This window comes from Thalassophryne amazonica, chromosome 5 (genome assembly GCF_902500255.1).
Source record: "Thalassophryne amazonica chromosome 5, fThaAma1.1, whole genome shotgun sequence".
Lineage (NCBI taxonomy): Eukaryota > Metazoa > Chordata > Actinopteri > Batrachoidiformes > Batrachoididae > Thalassophryne > Thalassophryne amazonica.
The window spans coordinates 68,098,129-68,122,704 of NC_047107.1; the positions used below are offsets into that span (position 1 = coordinate 68,098,129).

The window sequence follows — 24,576 nt, forward strand, 5'->3', positions numbered from 1 at the left end:
TGAAGAGAGGCCAATATGGGTGAGATATGCTCTCTCCTTCTAGTCCCCGTCAGCACTCTAGCTGCAGCATTTTGAATTAACTGAAGGCTTTTTAGGGAACTTTTAGGACAACCTGATAATAATGAATTACAATAGTCCAGCCTAGAGGAAATAAATGCATGAATTAGTTTTTCAGCATCACTCTGAGACAAGACCTTTCTGATTTTAGAGATATTGCGTAAATGCAAAAAAGCAGTCCTACATATTTGTTTAATATGCGCTTTGAATGACATATCCTGATCAAAAATGACTCCAAGATTTCTCACAGTATTACTAGAGGTCAGGGTAATGCCATCCAGAGTAAGGATCTGGTTAGACACCATGTTTCTAAGATTTGTGGGGCCAAGAACAATAACTTCAGTTTTATCTGAGTTTAAAAGCAGGAAATTAGAGGTCATCCATGTCTTTATGTCTGTAAGACAATCCTGCAGTTTAGCTAATTGGTGTGTGTCCTCTGGCTTCATGGATAGATAAAGCTGGGTATCATCTGCGTAACAATGAAAATTTAAGCAATACCGTCTAATAATACTGCCTAAGGGAAGCATATATAAAGTGAATAAAATTGGTCCTAGCACAGAACCTTGTGGAACTCCATAATTAACTTTAGTCTGTGAAGAAGATTCCCCATTTACATGAACAAATTGTAATCTATTAGACAAATATGATTCAAACCACCGCAGCGCAGTGCCTTTAATACCTATGGCATGCTCTAATCTCTGTAATAAAATTTTATGGTCAACAGTATCAAAAGCAGCACTGAGGTCTAACAGAACAAGCACAGAGATGAGTCCACTGTCCGAGGCCATAAGAAGATCATTTGTAACCTTCACTAATGCTGTTTCTGTACTATGATGAATTCTAAAACCTGACTGAAACTCTTCAAATAGACCATTCCTCTGCAGATGATCAGTTAGCTGTTTTACAACTACCCTTTCAAGAATTTTTGAGAGAAAAGGAAGGTTGGAGATTGGCCTATAATTAGCTAAGATAGCTGGGTCAAGTGATGGCTTTTTAAGTAATGGTTTAATTACTGCCACCTTAAAAGCCTGTGGTACATAGCCAACTAACAAAGATAGATTGATCATATTTAAGATCGAAGCATTAAATAATGGTAGGGCTTCCTTGAGCAGCCTGGTAGGAATGGGGTCTAATAAACATGTTGATGGTTTGGATGAAGTAACTAATGAAAATAACTCAGACAGAACAATCGGAGAGAAAGAGTCTAACCAAATACCGGCATCACTGAAAGCAGCCAAAGATAACGATACGTCTTTGGGATGGTTATGAGTAATTTTTTCTCTAATAGTTAAAATTTTGTTAGCAAAGAAAGTCATGAACTCATTACTAGTTAAAGATAATGGAATACTCAGCTCAATAGAGCTCTGACTCTTTGTCAGCCTGGCTACAGTGCTGAAAAGAAACCTGGGGTTGTTCTTATTTTCTTCAATTAGTGATGAGTAGAAAGATGTCCTAGCTTTACGGAGGGCTTTTTTATAGAGCAACAGACTCTTTTTCCAGGCTAAGTGAAGATCTTCTAAATTAGTGAGACGCCATTTCCTCTCCAACTTACGGGTTATCTGCTTTAAGCTACGAGTTTGAGAGTTATACCATGGAGTCAGACACTTCTGATTTAAAGCTCTCTTTTTCAGAGGAGCTACAGCATCCAAAGTTGTCTTCAATGAGGATGTAAAACTATCTCCCTTACATCTCCCTTACAGAGTTTAGGTAGCTACTCTGCACTGTGTTGTTATATGGCATTAGAGAACATAAAGAAGGAATCATATCCTTAAACCTAGTTACAGCGCTTTCTGAAAGACTTCTAGTGTAATGAAACTTATTCCCTACTGCTGGGTAGTCCATCAGAGTAAATGTAAATGTTATTAAAAAATGATCAGACAGAAGGGAGTTTTCAGGGAATACTGTTAAGTCTTCTATTTCCATACCATAAGTCAGAACAAGATCTAAGATATGATTAAAGTGGTGGGTGGACTCATTTACTTTTTGAGCAAAGCCAATAGAGTCTAATAATAGATTAAATGCAGTGTTGAGGCTGTCATTCTCAGCATCTGTGTGGATGTTAAAATCGCCCACTATAATTATCTTATCTGAGCTAAGCACTAAGTCAGACAAAAGGTCTGAAAATTCACAGAGAAACTCACAGTAACGACCAGGTGGACGATAGATAATAACAAATAAAACTGGTTTTTGGGACTTCCAATTTGGATGGACAAGACTAAGAGACAAGCTTTCAAATGAATTAAAGCTCTGTCTGGGTTTTTGATTAATTAATAAGCTGGAATGGAAGATTGCTGCTAATCCACCGCCCCGGCCCGTGCTACGAGCATTCTGACAGTTAGTGTGACTCGGGGGTGTTGACTCATTTAAACTAACATATTCATCCTGCTGTAACCAGGTTTCTGTTAGGCAGAATAAATCAATATGTTGATCAATTATTATATCATTTACCAACAGGGACTTAGAAGAGAGAGACCTAATGTTTAATAGACCACATTTAACTGTTTTAGTCTGTGGTGCAGTAGAAGGTGCTATATTATTTTTTCTTTTTGAATTTTTATGCTTAAATAGATTTTTGCTGGTTATTGGTAGTCTGGGAGCAGGCACCGTCTCTACGGGGATGGGGTAATGAGGGGATGGCAGGGGGAGAGAAGCTGCAGAGAGGTGTGTAAGACTACAACTCTGCTTCCTGGTCCCAACCCTGGATAGTCACGGTTTGGAGGATTTAAGAAAATTAGCCAGATTTCTAGAAATGAGAGCTGCTCCATCCAAAGTGGGATGGATGCCGTCTCTCCTAACAAGACCAGGTTTTCCCCAGAAGCTTTGCCAATTATCTATGAAGCCAACCTCATTTTTTGGACACCACTCAGACAGCCAGCAATTCAAGGAGAACATGCGGCTAAACATGTCACTCCCGGTCTGATTGGGGAGGGGCCCAGAGAAAACTACAGAGTCCGACATTGTTTTTGCAAAGTTACACACCGATTTAATGTTAATTTTAGTGACCTCCGATTGGCGTAACCGGGTGTCATTACTGCCGACGTGAATTACAATCTTACCAAATTTACGCTTAGCCTTAACCAGCAGTTTCAAATTTCCTTCAATGTCGCCTGCTCTGGCCCCCGGAAGACAATTGACTATGGTTGCTGGTGTCGCTAACTTCACATTTCTCAAAACAGAGTCGCCAATAACCAGAGTTTGATCCTCGGCGGGTGTGTCGTCGAGTGGGGAAAAACGGTTAGAAATGTGAACGGGTTGGCGGTGTACACGGGGCTTCTGTTTAGGGCTACGCTTCCTCCTCACAGTCACCCAGTCAGCCTGCTTTCCCGGCTGCTCGGGATCTGCCAGAGGGGAACTAACGGCGGCTAAGCTACCTTGGTCCGCACCGACTACAGGGGCCTGGCTAGCTGTAGAATTTTCCATGGTGCGGAGCCGAGTCTCCAATTCGCCCAGCCTGGCCTCCAAAGCTACGAATAAGCTACACTTATTACAAGTACCATTACTGCTAAAGGAGGCCGAGGAATAACTAAACATTTCACACCCAGAGCAGAAAAGTGCGGGAGAGACAGGAGAAGCCGCCATGCTAAATCGGCTAAGAGCTAGTAGCTACGCTAAGCTAGCGGATTCCTAAAAACACGCAAAGTGAATAATGTGTAAATAATTTAGAGGTGATTCAGCAGAATGAGTGCTTTAGTTAAGGCACGTAAAGATTACACTGGGAAACAAATCGTAATCTAGATAACTAGATCAATCTAACTGCGCAGATTAAACAGCTAACAGATACAGAAAAACACCGCTGTGCTCCGGAACAGGAAGTGATACAATACCGCAGTGAGAGCCAACCACCAGTTAGTGGTGGGCACAGATAACCAAAAAATTAACTTTGATAACAGATAATCAGATAACTGAAAAGTTATCTTTAATAAAGATAAACCGATAAACCACCCAAAAATGTATCAGAAGTTACAGATAACCGATAAACGATAAATTCCAGTATTGCCTCTGGTACATTTGAAACTACTAACAAGCTGAATTTGAGTTTTAACACCACGATCACTTTTGGAAGCATCAAAAGCGACAACAGACCCAAACAATGAGCCCGCACTTCTATGTTTGAACATCCTGCCCCCTGCTGGAAGCTCTTGTTTACTACATAGCTTCTAGCACAGAAGCACCCTGAGAGCAGCCACAAAGCAAGCTCTCTACCAATCACAGCACTCCGGTCAGGCGGAGGTCTTGGAAAATAAAGTCATGGTGACTTATGGTTTGGTGTGAATACAAGGTCTGTCAATAAAGTAACGGTCCTTTTTATTTTTTTCAAAAACTATATGGATTTCATTCATATGTCTTTACGTCAGACATGCTTGAACCCTCGTGCGCATGCGTGAGTTTTTCCACACCTGTCGGTGACGTCATTCGCCTGTGAGCACGCCTTGGGAAGGAGTGGTCCCGCCCCCTCGTCGGATTTTCATTGTCTGGAAATGGCGGAATGAAAAGGAATTTTTTTCCATCAGAATTTTTTCAGAAGCTGTTAGAGACTGGCACCTGGAAACCATTCGAAGAATTTATCTGGCTTTCGGTGAAAATTTTACGGGCTTCACAGAGAATAAGGTCTGTTACTACAGCTTTAAGGACCCTTTTAAGGACCCCTTTAAGGACGCTCGGCGCGCCGCGCTCCGAGCTGCGACGACGCGGCACAAGCCACCCGACCATTTCTAAACGCATGGCTCTGTGGATACGAGACCGTCGTGTGCTCTTTCTCTGGTTATCACAAGAGCTGGACATCAGCCATTTTCTGGCAGATTTCACTTTTAACAAAGATTTTGTCATTGAAAGCCGCGGGGAGGCTTCGCGCGTAAAGACCGATTCGCTTTGGAAGCGAGACAAAGGAACACCTCCGTTTCGGCGTGTCAGAGGACAAGTTTGGACATGTCCAGCTCTCCACAATTTCACTGATACTTACTGGACTGGTAAGCATTGAAAGCTGAGATAGACAGGACAAGGACCGTTACTTTATTGACAGACCTCGTACTGATAGAACTCCATTAATGTCAATTCTGTCATTTGTACAAAGTTAAAATATAACCTATATCTTTTAATGTTGAATAATGCACTAATTCTGAGGTTTTGTAACAAACACAGACCGCAAAGCATTCTGGGTAAAAGTGCCTCTGCTAAACACTGATTGGTTCAGTCATTCATTATGTAAACTAACACGTTAATGTGAAGTGTGTCGTGTGTTGGTGTTTACAGATAAATGTGCTTTTGTAAAATATTCCATTTTTTATTTGTAATAACAGGCGTTTTTACGGAGCCCTGGAAGTGTCATCGCAAAATGTTTTGCATGTGGAGAGAATGTGCGCACGTTTTATGATGTTGTAAAATGTGCACTCAATATTGTCGTGACACATAAATGTTGGCTTTACACTGTGCAAGTTTTGGCCCTTTTTCAGATGATTTTTCATTCGTGCGAGAATTTTTTGCACCGAGTTTCAGGTTAATTGCGTGTCCTGCATCGTGTAGTGTACATGGAGTAACAAGCTGCGTTTAACATCTCACGACCACCTCCTGATCGCCGATCGTATGGTCAGATGAAAATCAAACCTGTTTGATGATATTCTGGTTGGAAGAAACCTCAAGCAAACCAAACTCAGAGGGGTGTCCCACTGCTTAGGCCAATCTAACAATAATAGAGCATTCGTTAAAATGAAAAAAAAAAAGACAACGCAGAACAAAAGAACATGAAAAGCAGCAAAAGCATCCTGGCTTTTCCTAAAAATTTTCAGTTTGCACCTGTGCAGTTGGTGGTGTGGTTGGTGAATCTGAAACTAAGTGATCCTATAGTCTTTGGGTATTCTTTAGTATGAAAAAAACAACCTTGTTTGGATTCTGTGAAAGTATCTTTTTACAACCAAAATAATCAAGCTTTGCAGGACAATAACAGGATTATGTAAATGGGGAGTGGGGGGTGAGTACTACCAGGCCTGAAAGAATCTTAAGTGATACAATGATATAACTTGCTATTCAGTAATTTTTAGGATGCCAGTCTATCACAGCGCCACATTTTGAAGCATATTCACTGACATTTACACCGGGGTTCTCCCAAGGTTTTGGGCCCCATGCAAAGAAATTTTATTGCCCCCCCCCCCCCCCATATTATTTTGTCAGTATTATAATTGAATCAGTGGCCTCTCTGGGACCCTCACCACTAAGGCACCATGCTGTCTGGTTTAACTATACTTCTTGTTCTTATATCCAGCACTTATTACAGTGATTAATTTGTAGTTTCATGTACAGAAACATATGTGAGAGGAATTCAAGTAAACACAAATGTTTTTCTCCATTTCCCTCTAAAACCCTATCCTCTAACAAAGTTCCTAGTCAGATTGTTCAGATGTTTTGTACCACTAATGTGCTAGCAGTTTCAAAGTAGGTTGGTGGCATTATTTCTTTGCTATTTTAACTGTGCAATGGATTTTTAGAAAGTCTGGATAGCACTGTCATTGAATCTCATTGTTATTTTTATGGAAACATCTTACTGATGCTTCACTAAGGCACATCATCAGTTATGTTACCTGGGGTCATGGGGTATTTCACGTCTTTGGAACATCATGTGCTCTCACACAGGTGACCAACCTGAGCACATACTGGGGTCATCTTGGTGCTTTCTAGGTTGTAATGGTAAAAATGACACAATTCATCCCTCTCCTGAAATTCTGAGAGCAGCATATGCCTTGCAAAGTGGCATGCCTGCAAAACTTTGACACCCATCCTCTACAGTCTAACACTTGTCTCTCCAGCCTCTTTCTTGGCCTTTCTTGAACTTCAGCCATGACTAATTACTGTTATCTCATAGCTCAAAGGCCTCTTCCATATGTTCTGCATCCGATCTGCATTGACTAAAGATGTAAGGAGCAACTCATCCAGTACTGAAACAGTTGAAATGGGTACAGCGAAGGGAACCCGTATGCTCATGTTGCAAAATGTAATGCATGTACCATTGCAGCCTACAAGCCATCCATCTCTTGCAGCATTAAATTTTAATCTGGTTCACTTGACAGCACAGTGATGAGACACACACTGTGATGTCACTTTCAGGCCAAGACCTCAGTCAGTTTGCTTTCATGAATTCACCTCCATCTGGACTTGTGGCTTGCAGTGCTCACATGTGAGCTTAAAATGGCATGGCATTTGTGGAGAAAATTATGTTATTCAGAAAAAAAATGTCCTTTAAAAAAAATAAATCAATATATAAAATATACCTACAATTAGGTTACATTTTTTCCTCTGTCAATGGACTTGAGCATTTTTTTTTTTTTTTTTTGTGAAAGTTTTTTCCCTTTTTCGAGTTCTTTCTTTCTTAGACAGGATCAAGACTGAGACCAAGGCTTTGAGTAAATAAAGTCAAACGAATTTGAATTTAACTGTATGTGGTGAAACCTTTGAAATTATTGAGACATTCATTTATCTTGGCTGTGACATTTATTTCTCTATGGCCTTGACCTTTGAGATCAAGATACACCTAAGAAGAACTTATAGAGTCATGAGGTCTCTACGTGTTTGGCAATGGTGTTACCTTTGTAGGAGGGCCAGCTCTTTAAGCGTCCTGATGCTCCCTGTCTTTGTGTACTGTTGGAAGACTTGGGGACTAACCAGCGACCGAAGGTGACAAGTGAATGTCTGGATAGTAACAGGGCTCTTCAGGGGATTCTTGGGTACCACTGGAATGTCTTAGTTTCAAACCACCAGTTACTTTGGGAGACTTAGATGAGGAGTATCACTTGCATTGTGAAGGATTGTCAGTTATGGCCCAATCACACAGCACTTAACGAAGGGCAATGAAGCCCTTACAAAACAAGAAATCTGGACTTTTGTTGACTTTTGTTGGCATCGTTTAACCTTCGCACAGCGTCGTTCCTGCAGCTGGTGCTTCGTCAGGATTTTAAACTGTTGAAAAGTTTGAACGAAGGGCAATGAAAACCTCAATTCGTCCGTGTTTCGTTTTGCTGTCGTTCTTGACATTTTTTAATCATTTGTTTAGTTTTTGTAACTTTATTGTTTAGTTTGACTTCGTTCGACGAGCTGAATGTTTTCACACAGTGAAGAAGCCGGTTTGTGAGCGCTGCTGCTCCGTTCATGTACCGTCGGAAATTCCAGGGTAAACTCAGCCTGTTTGCTTGGATTTTTTTTATCTGGTTGGTGGGGGTCAGCTTCACTGGGCTCTGGCACCTTATATAGGGAAGGACTAATCTTTTGTGTGGATACAATTAATTATTTTGCCACAAGCACCTGCTGAATTTGAAACAACAAAAAAGGATTCAAAGAAGTTTATTGTCATATGCACGTAGGAACATGTTCCCTGCACAATGAAATGTGTTTACTGCATTTTACCCATCCTAATTGCCAGTTAGGAGCAGAGGTCGCCTTTTTGGCGCCCGGGGACCAGCTCCAGATGTATATCCCTGCCCTAGGTCACGAGCAGGGCTGAGCAAACCTTGACCGGCCTCATGACACACTTAACAAACAACAACACACATAAGCCGGTCCTGTACATGAACACATATAAAAGCACACACAAGGAAAGAATTGGGAAGAAAAACCTCCATTGCTGCTGCGTTGAACCCGCAGCACCACTGGAGCAAAAAAACAAACAAACCCATAGTACAGAAAACAGTCATAACAAAACAAAAAAAAAAACACAATAGACGACAGACAACAGCCGAGACTTGGATGTGTCCAGTGTCCAGACAGACAGCCCGGAAAGGCCGCCCTTGAGGCGCCATCAGGCCTTATCTGTCCATCCTGGGGGGGGGGGATCCCAGTCCTGAATCAGTCCACCAGAGTCTCAAGGTCCCACAGTCAACATCTCAGGACTGGGAAGGGAGGGAGGCAGTGGAAGACAAGGAGGCGGGGGAGACGAGGAGCGAGGCTATCAGGAGTGTTCTTCGGGGGAGGATTTTATCCCAGCGGCCTTGAAGGACAGCTGGTGTTTGGGAACCAAATAGATATCCAGATTAACAGACGCCTGGCAGAATCCACAGTCTGAAACTTCAGAGTGGCTCCCAAATACATCTGAATAGAGGAAAGATGTGGTCTCACAGACGATCAAAGTGGTTTTCCAGTGCAGTCATTCTCTCCGAGATGGATTCCAACGTGTGGTTGACACCTGCCAACTGAGCTCACACTGCCCTTCCAATCGAATCAATCATGTGGGGCAGCCTGGACGGGCCAATTAATGCCGCCTCCACCTTCTTAATTTTCTGGTAAACCAGTGCTGTGGCTGCTCCACACAGCAGAAACCCAGTCACCACAGCTCCAAACAAGTAAACATCTTCAAAGTCCTCCACAGACAACGTGTACAGGCACATGACTTGCCACCTCCGCCATTTGTCCATCACATAACCTGCCACATGTGTCCCGGCAGGACAGGTCGGGTCCTCCGCTCCCGAGTGCCTTGTGGAAAAAACAGTATCAATTGTGTTCAGAGACCACTTGATCAGATCCATTTTGCCGTTTTCCAGAGGAGCAGGGCTGGCAGCCTCACAGACAAAACACACTACAGTAGCAGGAAAGTTGGGGAGGGAGGAGGAGAGAAAAATGCGACCGTCCCGTCCGAGAGCAAGAAGGCATAACAAAAAAGTTGTGTAATTTCCGACGGTACTTGAACGCAGCGGCAGCGAGAGCAGCAGCACCTGCGTGCGCTTATTATTATTATTTTTTTTAATATAACAATATGAGTGTAGGAATGGCAGTCCAGCCCTTCTGTACATGTGGCAACAGGTAGATAATTCAAATGATTATGTAAAGAGCTTTTCTGGAAGGCAGAATTCACCTTGTGGATCAGCTGCAGCTGGAGGAAATAACCACACGTGATATATTCAATCATCTTTACACTTATATTTATTCCCCTTTCTGACAGTTTTCTGTTATAAATCAATATATATAGCTTAGGGCCCTGTTCCACTGGCGTTTATGAGGATTTGCATATGGATTGCGCACAAAATTGGCCCATATTCGCAAAACATCCGCAATATCTGTGTAACATGCCTGTATGAGTCGGCTGTCATCCGAACACGCCCGTGATCATCCGCAGAGGCCCACATGTCCGCAGCCAGGATTTTTCAGCTGTTCAAAAATCTGAATGCGGATGACATCCGCCTTACATACTCCATATATACTCAATTGATACACAATACATACTCACTCTATGCGCTGTATATCTGCCATTAACTGCTGATATCTGCAACTGATGGGGATTTGCGGCTTGGCAGTGGACCGGGACAGTGTGTAAAACAGATATATTGCGTGCCCATCATGTCCACATCACAAATTAAAATATGTTGTAGAGAATGCATACAAATTGGCCACGAATAAAGCGTTTTTATTACATCTGCTTTGCAGCTGATTTGCAGACAATCTGTGAATGCATAACAAACACGTCACGTAAACCCAAAGTGCTATATGTGGCAGAAAGCGACATACCTGTCAGTCAGTGCCGGTCCGGCTGTGTAAATCCACAAAGACGTAGCTGCTTCAATCCAGGACTTTTATTTAACACCAACAAAAGGAAGAGTTACTGTTTAGCCACAACTCACACTGAAGTCTGTTTTCTGTGACACTCTCAAAAAAAAAAAAGAAAAAAACACCGTCTCACACCCCGAGCGGCTTCCGCCCTCCCGCTCCACAAAATCATGAACAGTTAACCCTTGCATGACAACACTCTGTGATCAACTTGTCCAAGTCCAGCAAATGCTCCAGAGGCTGTATTATTGGTGTGAATAGTGATGCTGATGGCCCGAGTGTGCTTCTTTTATGACCGCAATGCAGATGCCGTGCACGCGCAACACGTGCGCGATGCATTCATAATACACCCATAATACTGCTGTGATAATCTCAATGTGTCGGATCAGTTTCCTCACTACATGCGTTATATAACCGTGATTGTTCATCATATATTCGCTATATATTATTAATATATCCGTAATTCATACTGGGACATTTGTCATTTTTGGCCATTTTTGTTGCGGACGACTATGAACGCCCGCAATTTGTATACTCAATTCATGCGCAATTATTCCTCTCCCCAGTGGGACAGGGCCCTTAGAACATAATACAGTGATACAGCAGTGAGCATGGCACACCAGAGGTTTTTTCATTTTTTTTTTTTTTTTTAATTTGAGCAAGACAGAGCGTGCAGCATGTTGTCAGGCAGTGAGGATTCTGATGATGAAGGAGATGATCCCTCTTTTGTTCTGGATGAGGAACCACGAATTGTGACTTTTTTACTTTTTTACCTCAGTTCAGGAATCGTCATGTGCCGTGTGACTGGGCCATTATACGAGGGCTGTCAATAAAGTAACGGTCCTTTTTATTTTTTTCAAAAACTATATGGATTTCATTCATATGTTTTTACGTCAGACATGCTTGAACCCTCGTGCGCATGCGTGAGTTTTTCCACGCCTGTCGGTGACGTCATTCGCCTGTGAGCACTCCTTGTGGAAGGAGTCGTCCAGCCCCTCGTCGGAATTCCTTTGTCTGAGAAGTTGCTGAGAGACTGGCGCGTTGTTTGATCAAAATTTTTTCGAAACCTGTGAGACACATCGAAGTGGACACGGTTCGAAAAATTAAGCTGGTTTTCAGTGAAAATTTTAACGGCTGATGAGAGATTTTGAGGTGATTCTGTCGCTTTAAGGACTTTTCACGGTGCGAGACGTCGCGCAGCGCTCTCAGCCGGCGTCATCAGCCTGTTCAAGCTGAAAACCTCCACATTTCAGGCTCTATTGATCCAGGATGTCGTGAGAGAACAGAGAAGTTTCAGAAGAAGTCGGTTTCAGCATTTTATCCGGATATTCCACTGTTAAAGGAGATTTTTTTAATGAAAGACATACGGACGGATCCGCGCGTCGGGACGCAGCCGGTGCGGTGCAGCGGCACAGGAAAAACACCTCCGTGTTGATAACCATTTGTAAAATCCAGGCGGCTTTTGATGGCTTTCAGTGGAGTGAGTATATGAGAAATTGTTTAACAGGCAGGACATGTTCCAACTTGTCCTTAAGGCTTTCAACAGAGGTGTTTTTCCTGTGGCGGAGCATCGCGGCGGCTGCGTCCCGATGCGCGGACCCGTCCGCACGTCTTTCATTAAAAAAATCTCCTTTAACAGTGGAATATCCGGATAAAATGCTGAAACCGACTTCTTCTGAAACTTCTCTGTTCTCTCACGACGTCCTGGATCAATAGAGCCTGAAATGTGGAGGTTTTCAGCTTGAACAGGCTGATGACGCCGCCTGAGAGTGCTGCGCGACGTCTCGCACCGTGAAAAGTCCTTAAAGCGACAGTATCACCTCAAAATCTCTCATCAGCCGTTAAAATTTTCACTGAAAACCAGCTTAATTTTTTGAACCGTGTCCACTTCGATGTGTCTCACAGGTTTAGAAAAAATTTTGATCAAACAACGCACCAGTCTCTCAGCAACTTCTCAGACAAAGGAATTCCGACGAGGGGCTGGACGACTCCTCCCACAAGGAGTGCTCACAGGCGAATGACGTCACCGACAGGCGTGGAAAAACTCACGCATGCGCACGAGGGTTCAAGTATGTCTGACGTAAAAACATATGAATGAAATCCATATAGTTTTTGAAAAAAATAAAAAGGACCGTTACTTTATTGACAGCCCTCGTATAATGGCTGAGTGGATCTTTGTCATTTGATTGGTGCTTTGTATGTCATGTGACATGGATTATTCCTCCCATTTGTGTTGTGTTGTGTTGCATTTTGCATGCAGTTTGGTTCCATTTACTGTGCACATTTGGTTCCATATGTTTTGTACATTGCATGCTACGACCACTGCTCACTCATGGGGGCGGCGTTTAGTTAAACATGGCGGAGTTTGTTTTGCTGAAGGATGACAGTTTGAAGGAGCTAATTCTTCTAACACACACACACACAGACATAAAAACAAATTTGCTATGCTATAAGCCTTCTGGAGGCATGAAGAGCTGTTAGGATGAAAAGCTGGACAAATTTCTGATGTGATTTTTTGCTGGACTGAGGAAGTACACAAAGTCTTTTTTTTTTTTTGGAAGTACACAAAGTCAGGTCATGGCATCACAGAGTACATTGTCAGAATTATATTTGAACTATCTAACTGTTTTTCAAAGTTGACTCCTATTTGAAGTTCGTGTTGGACTGTTGACGTCAAATCAAGTCCCTTTTCTGTTGTTTATAAATTAATAAAATATCCAATGACAAGGATCTATTTTATCCGTTATATCAAACAAATAATGAATGATTTTCATTCTTTCAATGGAACAAATATTTAATTTGGTGAAAGCTGGAACGTTCCATTCAACGTGGCAAAGCCGAGTTGAATGGAACGTTCCAGCTTTCACCTCATGAAATATTCATACCATTGAACTCATAAACATTCATTATTTGTATACTATGATATTTTGGCCATGTAGCACATTTCTCTGAATGTGATCCAGTCCACAGGTCCCTCAGTGTGATTGATGACCACAGTTTTATGAGGCTGAGGCAGATATATGGGAGCTACTTTGGAGAGGTGAGGTGGACCAGCTGCCTGCCTGGATGGTTTTTCATCCACAACCCAGTCCAGTTGGGCTGGATATAGTGTGATGCATGTGGCAATGTGCAGCACCAGCACACACTGACCAGCTGAAAGTAAAACTATTCACTTTTACGTATTCTGTACATGGAATCGCCTGACTTGCAATCCCTTAATTCTTAAAGTTATTTTCTCCCCTAAGCAAGACCACAAATTCTGAAGTTGGAATAGGTATCACCTGCTGTAGGGGTACAGCAGAAATGCACGCACTTGTGCTTTGGCTCGCCTCATCTCTGCTGCAGCATGATATGTCAAGCTTGTGTAAAAATGGTATAAATTCTCACGCTGAAGCAATGCTGCTGTAAAGACACGTCCAATCTTGTAGCACTGTGACCCACAGCCATGCTGTGCACGATGCACACTGATCACAGCTCTCTGGAATTGCTGTCAAACACACTATTTCCATCTCTTCAAAATAGTTCCAAAAGTAAACACATTTAAATAGATTTCATTCTCCTTTTCAGCTCCAAGTGAGTCACAGCTCATCTTGGGGAAGCAAAAGTTTACTTGCTTACTCAGCTCAAACATTGTCTTTTATTCGACCACAGATATTTGGGTGGATGTTTTTATGATTAGAAGGGATATGTAATGGGTGTGTGGGTGCATGCATGTTTTGCTGTGTGTGTGTGTCTTTGGGCTTTTCGGTCTATCGTCTGTGAACTGGAATGGCCTGGGTTTGTTTCTGTCTCGACTGATAAGAGGAAGCCGCTTACATCCCCCTCTTATCACTCTGCTCTGGGCTAATATCCCTTTTTATTTTTTCACTCTTTCAGTCATTGTCACCCTTTGTTGTTAGTGGACTCAGAAGAGGTTTAGAAACTTCTGGACTCCCTTTCTTGTCCTTCATCTTTGTCTTTCTTCCTCTCCCTTTTTCTCTTTTCTGCCCTGTTATTTATTCCAAAGTAGCTTTAAATCAAATCAAATCAAATCAATTTTATTTATATAGCGCCAAATCACAACAAACAGTTGCCCCAAGGCGCTTTATATTGCAAGGCAAAAGCCATACAATAATTACGGAAAAACCCCAACGGTCAAAACGACCCCCTGTGAGCAACCACTTGGCGACAGTGGGAAGGAAAAACTCCCTTTTAACAGGAAGAAACCATGCTGTTTCTGTACTATGATGAATTCTAAACCCTGACTGAAACTCTTCAAATAGACCATTCCTCTGCAGATGATCAGTTAGCTGTTTTACAACTACCCTTTCAAGAATTTTTGAGAGAAAAGGAAGGTTGGAGATTGGCCTATAATTAGCTAAGATAGCTGGGTCAAGTGATGGCTTTTTAAGTAATGGTTTAATTACTGCCACCTTAAAAGCCTGTGGTACATAGCCAACTAATAAAGATAGATTGATCATATTTAAGACCGAAGCATTAATTAATGGTAGGACTTCCTTGAGCAGCCTGGTAGGAATGGGGTCTAATAGACATGTTGATGGCTTGGAGGAAGTAACTAATGAAAATAACTCAGACAGAACAATCGGAGAGAAAGAGTCTAACCAAATACCGTCATCACTGAAAGCAGCCAAAGAGAACGATATGTCTTTGGGATGGTTATGAGTAATTTTTTCTCTAATAGTTAAAATTTTATTAGCAAAGAAAGTCATGAAGTCATTACTAGTTAAAGTTAAAGGAATACTCGGCTCAATAGAGCTCTGACTCTTTGTCAGCCTGGCTACAGTGCTGAAAAGAAACCTGGGGTTGTTCTTATTTTCTTCAATTAGTGATGAGTAGTAAGATGTCCTAGCTTTACGGAGGGCTTTTTTATAGAGCAACAGACTCTTTTTCCAGGCTAAGTGAAGATCTTCTAAATTAGTGAGACGCCATTTCCTCTCCAACTTACGGGTTATCTGCTTTAAGCTGCGAGTTTGTGAGTTATACCACGGAGTCAGGCACTTCTGATTTAAGGTTCTCTTTTTCAGAGGAGCTACAGCATCCAAAGTTGTCCTCAAAGAGGATATAAAACTGTTGACGAGATAAGCTACTCTGCCCTGTGTTGGTATATGGCATTGGAGAACATAAAGAAGGAATCATTTCCTTAAACCTAGTTACAGCGCTTTCTGAAAGACTTCTACTGTAATGAAACTTATTCCCCAGTGCTGGGTAGTCCATTAGAGTAAATGTAAATGTTATTAAGAAATGATCAGACAGAAGGGAGTTTTCAGGGAATACTGTTAAGTCTTCAATTTCCATACCATAAGTCAGAACAAGATCTAAGATACAGAGCAAAGCCAATAGAGTCTAACAATAGATTAAATGCAGTGTTGAGGCTGTCATTCTCAGCATCTGTGTGGATGTTAAAATCGCCCACTATAATTATCTTATCTGAGCTAAGCACTAAGTCAGACAAAAGGTCCGAAAATTCACAGAGAAACTCACAGTAACGACCAGGTGGACGATAGATAACAACAAATAAAACTGGTTTTTGGGACTTCCAATTTGGATGGACAAGACTAAGAGTCAAGCTTTCAAATGAATTAATGCTCTGTCTGGGTTTTTGATTAATTAATAAGATGGAGTGGAAGATTGCTGCTAATCCTCCGCCTCGGCCCGTGCTACGAGCGTTCTGACAGTTAGTGTGACTCGGGGGTGTTGACTCATTTAAACTAACATATTCATCCTGCTGTAACCAGGTTTCTGTAAGGCAGAATAAATCAATATGTTGATCAATTATTCTATCATTTACCAACAGGGACTTAGAAGAGAGAGATCTAATGTTTAATAGACCACATTTAACTGTTTTAGTCTGTGGTGCAGTTGAAGGTGCTATATTATTTTTTCTTTTTGAATTTTTATGCTTAAATAGATTTTTGCTGGTTATTGGTGGCCTGGGAGCAGGCACCGTCTCTACGGGGATGGGGTAATGAGGGGATGGCAGGGGGAGAGAAGCTGCAGAGAGGTGTGTAAGACTACAACTCTGCTTCCTGGTCCCAACCCTGGATAGTCACGGTTTGGAGGATTTAAGAAAATTGGCCAGATTTCTAGAAATGAGAGCTGCTCCATCCAAAGTGGGATGGATGCCGTCTCTCCTAACAAGACCAGGTTTTCCCCAGAAGCTTTGCCAATTATCTATGAAGCCCACCTCATTTTTTGGACACCACTCAGACAGCCAGCAATTCAGGGAGAACATGCGGCTAAACATGTCACTCCCGGTCCGATTGGGGAGGGGCCCAGAGAAAACTACAGAGTCCGACATTGTTTTTGCAAAGTTACATACCGATTTAATGTTAATTTTAGTGACCTCCGATTGGCGTAACCGGGTGTCATTACTGCCAACGTGAATTACAATCTTACCAAATTTATGATTAGCCTTAGCCAGCAGTTTCAAATTTCCTTCAATGTCGCCTGCTCTGGCCCCCGGAAGACAATTGACTATGGTTGCTGGTGTCGCTAACTTCACATTTCTCAAAACAGAGTCGCCAATAACCAGCATTTGTTCCTCGGCGGGTGTGTCGCCGAGTGGAGAAAAACGGTTAGAAATGTGAATGGGTTGGCGGTGTACACGGGGCTTCTGTTTAGAACTACGCTTCCTCCTCACAGTCACCCAGTCGGCCTGCTTTCCCGGCTGCTCGGGATCTGCCGGAGGGGAACTAACGGCGGCTAAGCTACCTTGGTCCGCACCGACTACAGGGGCCTGGCTAGCTGTAGGATTTTCCAAGGTGTTGAGCCGAGTCTCCAATTCGCCCAGCCTGGCCTCCAAAGCTACGAATAAGCTACACTTATTACAAGTACCATTACTGCTAAAGGAGGCCGAGGAATAACTAAACATTTCACACCCAGAGCAGAAAAGTGTGGGAGAGACAGGAGAAGCCGCCATGCTAAGCCGGCTAAGAGCTAGTAGCTGTGCTAAGCTAGCGGATTCCTAAAAACACGCAAAGTGAATAATGTGTAAATAATTTAGAGGTGATTCAGCAGAGGGAGTGCTTTAGTTAAGGCACGTGAAGATTACACTGTGAAACAAATCATTATCTAGTTAACTAGATCAATCTAACTGCGCAGATTAAACAGCTAACAGATACAGCAAAACACCGCTGTGCTCCGGAACAGGAAATGATACAATACCGCAGTGAGAGCCAACCACCAGACTTTAGACACCAATGCATTGTCGAGAAGATGGATAACTCACCAAGAGACCATTTATCCTCAATAAGGATGTTCCATATATTCAGTTTTTGGCTAGAGGTGGCTTTGCTGATGACTTTCCTTGATAGATCAATTGATTTTTGATTTATTTGTGTTTGTGTATTTGCCAACATTTCTAGCTCTTTCTTTCATCATTATTGAGTTTCTAAGTTAATCCCAACCTTTGTAATACAGCCAGGAGCCTTGCAGTCACTTCGCAATTACTACAAATTAATTTCATGGACCCTTCTTTTTGAGAATCACAATTATTTAAAAAATGGCATGGTTTTGTAAATGAAGAAATCAGTCAAGTTGAGTATTTCTCAATTTTATTGCTAAATAACTTTCAAAAGTTTATTTTACTCACCTCCACTTTTTTTGACTAGTGTCTTATTTTCCATTTTCAGCTCACATTATAGTCTTATATGTCAAAATACATGCTTTATACATGCATGTTCCACAAATATTTATGTATTACTGAGACAATATATGTCATTAAATCCCACTTGTTTCATTTTTATATCCCATCACTGCAGATGTAGTTTGAGGGGCAGTGTGGTATTGTCTTTGCTTGTATGTTTCTGTGTTCAGAAACATCCTTGTGACGACAATTCAAGATCAAAACAACAGAAATGTGATATTGACAACTTGAGTATCTGTTAAGAAGTAAATGAGCTGATTAGGGTTGGTTAGAGTTCTGTGCATATGCAGTATTTGCATGTTAACATGATATTGGGTATTTGGGAAGGGGTATACCACAGTAGTATGCATTAATATATAAAAATGGATAATAATGGTTAAGACAGTGTACTTGTGGCCAAAGGATCCTCGGTTCAAATCCCCATCAGACAGTGAATCGTTCAGGGTAAATTTCCTTAATCCCCCACTTGCTGCTGATGTGTGGTGAGCACCTTGCACAGCACCACCCTGACATCTATGTGTGGGTTAATGTGAGGCATTATTAAAAGCAGTCATCATAAAAGTGCTTTTTAAATGCAGTCCTTTTTACCATTTAAATTCCTTATTTACACCTTGGATATGTCAGATGGACTACAGCCTGTGATATGACTGCTGTAATTATATTTGCGTAAATTAGCTTGCTGATGAGTTGTCTTTGTTAAAACCATGACAACCTGCCTGTTGTTCACTATTGTTTATCAGTTCTAGTCTGGGAGCATAATCATGGCACGCATTGCCACATCCACCACACTATCAAGAGATGTTGGTTCCTGAAAGGCAACCAACCAGGCAGACCAAAGTTCTATCCCCACCACCTGAAAGTAGTTATCTATGCAGCCAGGTGATACGTGGGTGTGCCCTTGTTTTTTTTTTTTGGAGTTAATTTTCCACTTCTACTTTCAAATAGCCTGAATTATGTTCAAGGGAACATGCAACATGGCCAGATTTATTTTTTTTTTACTGAAACAGTAATGTGTGAATGAGTCTGTCTGTTTACAGCACACACTGTTCAGAGTGTATCCAACCTTTCTACAACAGACCATTGGAATAGGCTCCAAACTACCAATGGCTTTTTCTTAATGTCTCTCAATCTCAAAGTTTGCAGTGCCCCAAATTTTGAGGTGTGCTGTATTCACATCATATGTACATATCAGGGCTGTCAAAGTGAATGTGATGATAATGTGTTCATGCAAATTCTTTCTAACACTTTAAATTTTTTGGCGTGCAATTAACACACAGACCTGTGTTTCTCTGCCTGCACTGTAGTTTGGGAAATTAGTACGCCATGAAGCAGTGTGTCCAAAATGAGCGATTATATCTCTGTTTCACCTTAGTATTACTTTTGTTTTTCCTGTTGCTTAATGCTGACATTTACTTTATTTGTAGTGTTTTGGTAGCATGGCCCAAGCAGAGGGTCACCGCTCTGAGTCTGGTCTACTTGAGGTTGCTTCCTCAATATCTTCAGAGGGAGTTTTTCCTTACCACTGTTGCCTGTGTGCTTGCTTTAGGGGTTGGTAAGGTTAGACATTACTTATGCGTTGCACCTGTGGTGGCGTTATTGTGATTTGGCATCATGTAAATAAAATAAAATTAAATGAAATCAAACTAAATTATTTCCTACTACTTTTTACTCTTTATTTTACTTTGACTTTTATCTGTTTTATTGCCTGTCGTAATTTTATTGTTATTTTTAATTCATTTATTTATGATTTGGGGTAACTTGGTGCCCATTTTTTAAATTATGTACAGCACTTTGGTTGACTGCTGTCATTTTAAATGTGCTTTGGAAAAGAAGGTTGAGTTGAGTTTCTAAGCATTAGTACAATGTTTTTTTTATGGATTTGTATTGGATTCATGAAACCCAAGTCACCAAATACGTAAGTGCAAACCCGGTGTCCTCTCGTTAAACAGTGTACATTCTGCTGTGTTTCATAAGCAAAAAGAGCTACATGGTGAAAGTTTAAAATATACATACTAAGCCTTTTTCTGGTGAAATTATCTTCCTCCCTTCCAATCAGGTAGAGTTTCATTAAAAAAGTCATTTTTCCTCACTGTTATCTATTTACATCAGATATAGAATAGTGTAAGAGCTGAAAGTAAAAGTACACTTTTGAAAACATTTTGAAGAGACCTTATTGCCTACAGTAACAACAATAATGGATGGCACGGTGGGTTAGTGGCTAGCGCTGTTTCCTCACATCAAGAAGGTCCTGGAATTGTTCCCTGCCAGATCCAATTTCTGTGGAGTTTTCATTTTCTCTCGGTGTTCATGTGGGTGCACTTCAGATCCTCTGGGTTCCACACACTTCCAAAGAGATGCAGGTTAGGTGAAGTGGAAACTTTAAATTGACCATATAGGCCATGGGCTACAGGGATCCCCCGTGCACCCCCCCACCTCACAACTCAACAAAATCAGTGTTTTTGGAAAGCTTGGAGTATCTGCATCATGAATCTAAGTGGTAACAGTGAAAATATTGGGACTCATTAAGGGTTATCAGCGTGTTTGATGACCTACCACACAAACACGGTGTCTTCACTCGTGATTAAACATAAAAATTGACACTAAACAATCATGGCAGACATGCAACAAACAAACACGCAATGCTTTGAACAAAGACTACACATTATGTATCAAATGAAAGCTTATTATCTCAGCAACATTTTGGAACCAATTTCATTCTTTATGGATTTGGATGAATAATGCTATATGAACCGAAAGCACATGGTCCTCCATGTTACAAAATGGATGAAATGTAAAATTCTTCTTTTTTCTATTCATTTTCATTGCAGCTCAAATACCTCAGAGAACTGTCTATGTATATAACATCTGGCAAGAAAACAGTTACAGCTTTCATATGATATATGTATTGTGTTCTTGGCACTAATATTAATGAAAATATGTCAGTTTAAAGAATGTGTTTCACTGACGAACATGCGCTTGCGGTTGATATTAACAGACGATGAAGTGATAAGCAATTAGCCCAGTTACAATTAAACCTATTACCTACAACAGGATCTTTGGATCTTTGTCACTGGAGAACATATGAATGTCAGAGTACTTTAATCCCTGGATGTGAACAGTACACACAGGTGTGATGGAGACGCCATTGCTCTCACGCTTCCGCTTGGATGGAGGCTGGTCCATGTTGGATTTTCAGGCCATCAACTGCAAATAAATAAAATGACCTTTACTACACAATATTTATTTTGGGAATGCTATTTAGCTTGAGCTAATCTTAACAATATTATGGAAAATAAAGAAACTTAACCTTTTGTTAGTGGCATTCCGTCTGGTCACTGTAAACACAACTTAACTAAATGCTGTTGATATTGGCATCAAACCCCGAAAGGAACTTAAATATGCCATATTTGCATGAAAACAATATAAGACAACTACACAAAATTCTTATAAAAATGCATAATTTATTTGGATATACTGTACAGCAGCCATTAATAGGTTTCACTCCTAGAATTGCCATGATGATCTGCTGAAAAGGTGATATTTGACAGTAAGTGCACTTTCTTTAGACTTAAATATCTTTGCTACCATTAGCCATAACAACACAATTCTTATATCAAATGAAAGCTTAAACTCCATTCTTTTTAGATATCATGTTACAGGGTTTTAGGAGTTCTGAGAACTGTTATGAAAATGAAAAGAGAAAAGAAGAATTTACATTTCATCAAAATTTCTCAATAAAGAGTACCATGCGTTTTAGGTTCATGTAGAACCATATATCCAATCCGTGAACAATAAAATTGGTTTCAAAATGTTGCTGAGATAATGGGGGGGTTGGTGAATGGGGGACCCATGTAGCCCATGGCCTAATAGGTGTGCATGCAAGTGTGATTAAATGGACTGCATTTTATAAAGTATTTTTCCATCGGAATTAGAAGCTCAAAGCACTTTACAGTGATGACGCACATTCACCCACCAATATTAGGGTGCTGCCATGCATAGTGCTCACTACACCGGGAGCAACTGGAGATTAAGGACTGTGCCCAAGGCTGGGCTTGAACTGAGGATCCTCTGGTCTCAAAAAAAAAATGCTTAATCACTAGACTGTCACCTCCTCACGTGTGTGCGAGTTTGTCTGTCTATTTGTACTGAGGTAGCGTGTATAGACAATCAATGAATGTCTGAATACCAATGATAATGAGAATGAATATATTTGAACAACTACATCATTCAATCACTCTTACTCTGAGTGTCCTAGTTTTACTACTGCAGTACTGCTGTAAGTGGAATTCATGAGACATTAAAAAATAAATAAATAAAAAATCTGTTGACTTAATTCTTAAAAAAAATGATGACAAACATTAAGAAGCAGCTTGGTTGAAGATAATAAAAATTGCAATTTGTGATTAATTGAGAATAATAATTTTAATCGATTGACAGCCCTTGTACATATATAAAGTACATTTAAAAAGAAATTGAACTTATTTCACAGAAATATTATTTCAAAAATGTTGAAATCACAGCTTATCTCTTTTAACATAGCTAGCTGAAAACTAATGCAATTGCTGACCCTACTCCTGCAGGTTTCTTTGTCCCTGTGATACAAACTAGTGAACAAATATGAAATGAATTTAAAAAATTCAATGAGCATGAACTTGACTTTCGACTTCAGTGTTCTTCATTTGTGTGTTCTTCCTCTGCTGATAACTATGCTTGTCATTGCGATTGCATATGAATATAAATGAATCACGGTCGGTAACGATTTGTCTGAGCAGTTCTGGATCATTCTCAGCTCTCAATAATCTGTTGACAGTTACTTACTCTTTCCTGATTCTGGTCTTCACACAACAACTTAGCAGGCATATTTGTGCAGACCTTGCACATTACGAGATTTTCAGTGATTATGTTTGAGACATTCCTCAGCATCCATCAGACCCATGAGTCAAAGATTTGTGTGCAGCATCAACTTCAGCCACGTTCTGCTGTTCTTATAGATGAATGTCGTCCAGATCAATGATTGTGTTCAACTTCCTTCTGTATCTCTTTAAGCCATTCTGCCGTTCACTTACACATTTTTTGTTATACATTTGAAACATGACCAAACATATACAGTATGTTGCTAGCATAGTATAACTGTGACACCAACCAGTCATTCAAGCTTTGCATGTGGTCCACACAGCAGCCTCAGTTTCTTTCTAGATGGATGGTATATGGACTGCATTTATATAGCGCTTTTACATCTGCATCAGACGCTCAAAGCACTTTACAATAATGCCTCACATTTACCCCGATGTCAGGGTGCTGTCATGCAAGGTGCTCATTACACACCGGGAGCAACTAGGGGATTAAGGACCTTGCCCAAGGGCCCTTAGTGATTTTCCAGTCAGGCTGGGATTTGAACCAAGAATCGTCTGGTCTCCATCCCAACACTTAACCACTAGACCATCACCTCCCCATCACCTTTAGCATATGATATGCTAAATCACAACATATACCTGCTTGAGTACAAATTTATCTTCTACTTTTATACCACTGCATCTGTGCTGAATGTGAGACTGATAATATGAACGTCGTTGTTTCCAATGCCTTCCATCCTCAGGACATATGGTGGTCACATCTCACATCAAACTCATGCTATCACTCCGATTCACAATTGGTTCAGATAATCTAATTAATCTGATTGACTGCAGGAAAGGATTTAGTGATTTAGTGAATGCAGACATGGACATATCAAAGAGCATGCCTGATTATTTGATGTTTTCCTTATCTTGCTTCAAATAAAAATCTCTTTCAAAGAACATGGCTTTACAGATAAACACACTGCATGTTAATGGATGTTTTGTACCACAGTAAACGACTGTGCTATTGAATAAATAAGCCTCTTGTACTTTGTGTTATTGATGGCAGCATTGCATATTTTGTCCCTGATCCACTGTTCTTTGTTGGGCTAAGAAAATAATAATAATAATAATAATAATAATGTAGATGAATTACTTGTTGCATCACGTCTTCCCTATAGTCCCAGTCCTGTAGTTCAACTTTTAAACTTGTCGTAAAATACACAAAACGTGGGAGAAAAATATTTTGCAAGAGTAGGAAGTGAAAGAGGACAAGTCTTGATGAACACTGAAGCTGGAGATGTCAGACAATCAAGCGTATGAATTAAAAACAGCAAACTTTCATTAAGTTCAGTCCAGTTCAGGTTATCTCAATCTTGCTTACCATTACCCATATAATACACAAAATAAAATACTATAGGAAATTAAATTTAGTAAATACAGAAAAAGAAAGAAATTAAATATTGCTAATAATTATAACAATAATAATGATAATAATCAGTAAAACAAAAGGTCATAGAC

At 40.7% G+C, this 24,576-nt stretch overlaps 1 protein-coding gene across 4 annotated transcripts in view; it reads left to right on the plus strand.

The window, feature by feature from the left end:
- grid2 (glutamate receptor, ionotropic, delta 2) overlaps positions 1–24,576 on the plus strand; it is a 2,248,146-nt gene that overhangs the window by 1,004,899 nt on the left and 1,218,671 nt on the right. The gene's annotated exons all lie outside the window — the stretch shown is intronic.